Source organism: Gavialis gangeticus, unplaced genomic scaffold (genome assembly GCF_001723915.1).
Source record: "Gavialis gangeticus isolate Ggan-Ray unplaced genomic scaffold, GavGan_comp1, whole genome shotgun sequence".
NCBI lineage: Eukaryota > Metazoa > Chordata > Crocodylia > Gavialidae > Gavialis > Gavialis gangeticus.
Window position 1 is genome coordinate 126,376,769 of NW_017729022.1, and position 5,976 is coordinate 126,382,744.

Genomic DNA, 5,976 nt, shown 5'->3' on the forward strand with positions numbered 1-5,976 from the left:
ACAGCCTCTCATAGGGGATCCTGGAGCCCAGCGGGGAGCCTCTCCTGTCGGCTGCACGCCGCGCTGCTGAGGGTCCCACTGCTGCCTGCAGGTCCTGCTCCTTCAGGCTCTTCTGGGGCAACTGCTCCTACCCCACTGGCTCAGCTCTTGCTAGCTCTTCGAGACTCCTTCCCTATGGTCCCTTGCTGGTCTCCCCTGAGTCAGCCCACACTGCCCCTTTTATCCCCCTCCAGGTGACCCAAGGGACCAATCAGGGGACATGGAGGGTGAGTCTCTGGGGCCTGATTGGTGAGGAAAGGGAATCCCAAGTCCTCCAATCATCTTTTACCCCTTCAAAACCCCTGGGCTAAGTCACTGCTAGCTAGCCTGTCACATGTTTATCTGACCCCAGGTTGCCCTCCAGGCATCCCTTAAATCTCCCTTTTCCCCAGCTCTGTCCACCGTGGCAGCCTCCTATTTACTGCCCGCTTAACCCAGCTGTTTCTTCTTGTCCTCTTTGGTGTGGTCTCTTTCCTTCTCCCTTAGCGGTGCCAGTTTCCTCCCTCTGGGTTTGAGCCCTGGCAGCTGAGTTTGCTGCGGCAGCCTTTGATCTGCCATGGCCCCAGCCGGCTCCTTTAATTGTCTGTGCCACGGCGTTCTTCCCATCCATGTTTGCCATGGTTCTTCCTGCATCTCAGGGTAAGTTCTTCTTCTTTTTTCTCTTTCCATCTGGTGTTCCCATGGCAGGGTACTTCAGTTACCCTGTCACAATAATATTATATATGACCCCTATAATATAATAATTATATAATTTAATAAATGTTACAGGCAGATTTCTTGAAAAATGCAAAAATTGGTCCCAGAAAAATTTTTACAAAACAAAATATTTCAAACAGATCTTTCATACTACTATACTTATCATCATCATTTAGATTTATATCCCACATGTACCTGGAAAGGCTCATATCAGTCTTCTCAAATGAAAATGTTAACACTGGAAAGAGAGAAAGCATTGGCATTGGCCAGCAAGTTAGGGACACTGCAGGGACCCCATCCCCCTGCTCTACCTGTAAGCAAGTTAAAAGGCATTTTTGATGTTTCAGGTATGATGCCTGGTACTTGGCATGAGGGTTGTTCCTGGAGTTTTTAAGAATAGTTTAGGCAATGACTTGTCTAGGATGCTCCTTCCTCAGGCAAGGGGGTGGGCCTAGATGACCTCCAAGCCCTACTTTTCTTTGATCCTATGTCTTCTGACACTTTGTGAAGGTGTTCTTAAGAATATTTATTAAAAGGATTAAAATTTAAGTCACCAAATTAGTAATGACATAAGCCATATTCCTGCAAGTGCTTTTGCTTGGGTCTCATTTCAAGCATAGGATGTCACAGTGCTTGGTAATGAAGTAGGTAAGTAGGTAGTGTCAGTATCTATTACCATGGAAAATAATATTTAATTTTTGTTTTCCTGGGAAACTTAATAGTTTGATGTTTAGCCCCAGTTTGAAACAAAAGAGGAATCCTGAGACAGCAGGACTTCACTCTTTGCCGTAAACTTTTAAAAGGCTGTCTTATTCTTATCAAAATGTCTCACTATATCATTCCTTCTTTACCACCTTAATTCTCTTTGTAAGTTTGTACTGTACAAACTCTTGAGCTCTTTGTACATTTTTAACCTCCTTTTAAGTTACACCAAAGATTTTTGTGATCTTCAGTAGGCCAAAGCCTAGGCCCCAAGTGTATGGAATGCAGGTCATTTCAATTAGCACAATTAAAACCTTTATACAGCAGCACAAAATCATCTGGGTTGCTTATGTTATACATTTGACAGCAAAGCTAATGTCTGCATTTTAGTATACCTCACTGATCCTGTCCTAGGCGTATTGTATTCAACTTCTTGCCATGAGTCTGACCTCCTGAGAAGAATTATGCCTAATGGGCACATCCACACATGCAGGCATGTGCACTTGCAGCAGCACAAGTAGGAGTGGCACAAATTTGTGTTAGAGCTTTTTGCCTCAGCGCATGTACCTGAACATGCAATTTGGTATGGGGCAAATCATGCCACTTGGGGCAAATTGACCATGCCCAGCTCCTCCCGGATTTTCAGCCAGGGGGAACTAGAGCCTGGAGCCAGCACCTGCACTGGCCTTGGCAGTATAAAAACCTGCCCTGGCAAGCAGCTCAGGGCTACTTGCCCTCAGGAGCTTCTGAGAGAAAGGTGGCCATGCTCCTTCCTGTCCCAGGCTGCTGCTGTTGTTGCTATTTGCTGCAAGTTTGGACTCAGGAGCTTCTAGGGAGAAGATGGCCAGGCCCTTTCCTGCCTCTGGCTACTGCTAGCTGCTGGCTTGGTCTCAGAGCTTTTGGGGGTAAATTGGCTGCACCCCTTTCTGCCTTGGGCTGCTGATATTGCTGCCCCCCCCCCCGGGGCGTCCTGTGCTGCACACCACTGCCCCCCCCCTTGGAGAGGAGCCCACATCCTAGCACTGCACCCCAGCTTTTGTACCCCTGTTCCAGCCTGCTGCCCAGCCCACCCCCAAGTCGCGGTTGGGAGACAGCCCAGGGAGGGAGCCTGGGCTGCCTGTGGGCCTCTCCCCCACCATCACTGCAAGAACCAAAAAGTGCCTTGCCTGCCCTAGCTGCCGTGGCAGGCCACCCCCCCGCCTTCACCTCCACTTTCACCTGAAGCACACTCTGAGTGGCTGATTTGGACAGCTACTTCCATCACTGCTGTTGCTGCTGCCCCCTCTCAGGAGAGAGGGAGATTCCCTGGTGCACCACCTGACACCACACTTGCACTGGATTACTCCCTAATTGACTGATTGCTCCTGCCTTCCTCCAGAGCTGCCTCACTGCATCAGACCCTGCTTTGTCTTTTCTGCTTATTGCTCTGCTGCTCAGAGCCTGGCTGGAGGCCTGAGGGGCTTCTGGACTGATCTTCAACAAGCAAAGCCCCTCCACTGCTCCACCCATCTCTTACATCTGCCTCAGCAGCCTTCCCTGTGTGTTTTTGCCCTTGTGTGGTAACTCCTGTGGTCCGCTCCCCCTGCCCGTGCGCGCGTGTGTGTGTGCGTGCCTTCCCCCACATTCCCCAAGCATAGCCCTCCCAGTGTGTTTTCCTGTGGGGCTGTAGCTCAGTGAGCTTCAGCCCCCTTCTTCCCTGCCCTCCTCTTCTCCCACAACCCCAGACTGCCCTATTAGATCACCAGCACCACTGGAGATTTTGGTTTTCTTTATTGTCTTCCCCACCCTCATGTGAAACAGTGGCAGGGCAGGAACCTTCTGAGGGTGAAGATACCCCCACAGAGCTTCCTACAGCCCCCACTATGGGGGCAGATCCCAGCCAAGCCCTCAAGGGGATGCATACCCCTGTAGCCCCCACCCCAGAGGCAGAGTCTGATCAACCTCCTCTGGGGTACAGAAGCCTGCAACCTCCGCTGCAGGGGCAGGTGGGACTCCAGCAGGGAGCCAACAGGGCCACAGGATCTCCCCTGGCCAGGCCCCCCCCAGAGACTCCCAAGCCCCCTCTCCCACCATCAGGGACCAAGAGCAAGGGCAGTGGGAAGGGCTCCTCTTCAGCCTCCTCCATGGCTGGGGGTGGGAAGGGCAAGGGCCCCACCCCCAAGTATAGACCACCAGCACCTAAGGGGACCAAGTGCACTACACCAGCCAGCACAACCACTCAGTCTGTCCCTGCCCTAGCCACAGCCCCATCAACATGGCCCCCCAGCGGAGGAACCGCAGCTATGCATAGGCAGCTATGGGGTGACCCAAAGCCTTGAGACCTGGACCCTCCACCACTGGCCCTTCCAGCTTGGGCTCACCCATAGCCACAGGGAGAAGTGCAGGTCCTGCACGGTGGCAGTCCCTCCGTCTCCCTCCCCTCCCCTCCCCCATATCCCCCAGCCCATCAAAGTCTGTTGTGGAGCCGGTGCCTCACTTGGCCTCGCAGCACTCCCTACCCCACCACCTGAGCTGGCTAGAGGATACCAGCCTCCACTGTCCATCGCTGCCACCTCTACACACTCATGTGACACACGATCCATCATGCCACCCTCGCATCCTGCCCAGACACCAAGTGGCGGGACCTGCTCAGTGAGAGCATGGCTGGGGTACCCCAGTGACTGAGTCTGTACTCCACCCTCATCCCACAAGCCATTGGGGACCTCAGCTGGCAGTTCCTCCATGGAGCCATTGCCATGGGTGTGTATGTGGGAAGCTTCACAGACACCCCAGTCTCCTGCCCTTTCTGCGGGCAGAGGGAGATCCTGGCACACATGGCCCTCGAGTGCACCAGGCTGCAGCCCCTCCACCTCCAGAACCTCCTCCTGAGGTTCTGGCTGAATTTCATCACCCCCCTTTTTGTTTTTGGTCACCCCATCCTCAGCCCCACCAAGTTCCACGATCTCTTGGTCAACCTCCTCCGCAGTGGTGGGGCCAGTACTGGGAGATCCTTATCTCCCAGCTAGAGCCCTGTGGTCATGGGGCTCCAGCAGGGAGATAAGCATCTCCCAGCACTGGCCCTGCCACCACAGAGCTGGCACTGGGACAAAAGGCTCTCCCAGCCCCCCTATTACAATCTTGGAGGGAAGCTTGGAGCTCCCTGCTGCTGGGGCAGTGGGACATCTCCTGCCTCCTGGTTACCAGCTACACAAGCACTATACTGCACAGTAACTACTTGAGAGTAAATTTGCTACTTGCGTTTGCAGGTAGCAAATTTACTCAAGATTAGCGAGGTTTACTGCACAGAAAGCATGTGCACATGTAGACACACATGCTTAATGCACAGTAAATTATGCTACTTTCCAGTAGAGCATCTCTTGTGGACATACCCTGTGGTGTTGTAATGTGCTGCCATGTATAACTCTTTCATTTTCTTTTCTCACTGAAGTAGTGAGAAGATAAACCAAGTGCAATGGACTGATGACCTATTGGATGCAATGCAACCTTTCTCCCCCACCCCACCCCTATCTCAAACCACACTGTTGTATTTATTATAAACTTACCAGGAAGATCATTGTCATGTTATATATTGCGTAAGTGGGGAATGGTACCTGCTTGGCCTACCACTTTTCAGCCCTGACCACTGAATTTCTTTTGGGAGATTTACTGTAGCTAAAAGGAATGGAAAAATCAAACATGAGACAGCACCTAAGTAACAATGAAGATTGGGAGGATTGTAATTAACCTGTTCAAGTGACCAACAGAAATGCTTTTAATGGGGTATTTGATGAGGAGGGGGCATATAGGTGCTCACTGAGAGAGTGGAAGAGAGAATGCTTTCACAGATCCCCCAGGTTTATGTTGGTCTCTGCTAACAAGGCAGGGGAAGAAGTTTAATTGGATTCAGCAAACTTTGGAACTGTTGGGCCTGACTCTTCAAAAGGAGCCATCCAGCGAGTTTTTATTTCCTAGAGGCAGAGTGGAGCCTGGCACATCTGATGATGCCTGATAGAGTTATCAAGCCATGGCATAAACGAGAACTCTGGAGACCTGCTACCTTGCAGGATGAGCCAAAAAACAGCTGAGAGGGATTACTCAGCAGGAAACTGATGAGAAGCAGTCAGACAATACTGTGGAAACAATCTGACAAGGGAGGGGTCAGCAGTGAACAATTTCCAGCAGGGGGAAAGTATCAGAGCCACAGCTGCCTTTTCCTGTGCTGTTGGCATGATAGGCAGGACTGTGCCCAGCTGTATCTTTTATTGTAGAGCAGATGCTTGGCCTGACAATGAGGATTTCTCACTAAAATGCATCCCCTTTTTACCTCCTCAGCTTCTGAGCTATATTTGAGATGTACCCTCAGCATCTGGAAACATTGTAGCTGTTTCCCTGGCAAGAGGGAAAATTGCATAATTGGCTGGGTTCTTGGGGCAGCTCAAGCCTGGAACCAGCTTTCTGGCAGAGCATGTTGGATGAAGAGTGGACTGTGCATGTGTGGCTATGAGAGAGAGTTAGCCGTGTTACTCCAAAGCCAGGCAGAAGGCAGGGTAGACTTATACC

At 51.3% G+C, this 5,976-nt stretch overlaps 1 long non-coding RNA gene across 1 annotated transcript in view; it reads right to left on the reverse strand.

Moving 5' to 3' along the window:
- LOC109296651 overlaps nt 1–4,209 on the reverse strand; it is a 4,545-nt gene extending 336 nt beyond the window's left edge. The window contains exons 1-2 of the long non-coding RNA XR_002097015.1: nt 4,199–4,209; nt 2,419–2,422 (exon numbers count right to left, since the gene is read on the reverse strand). This is a non-coding gene — a long non-coding RNA (uncharacterized LOC109296651). The remainder of the gene's footprint in view (nt 1–2,418; nt 2,423–4,198) is intronic.
- Nucleotides 4,210–5,976: the final 1,767 nt, after the last annotated feature.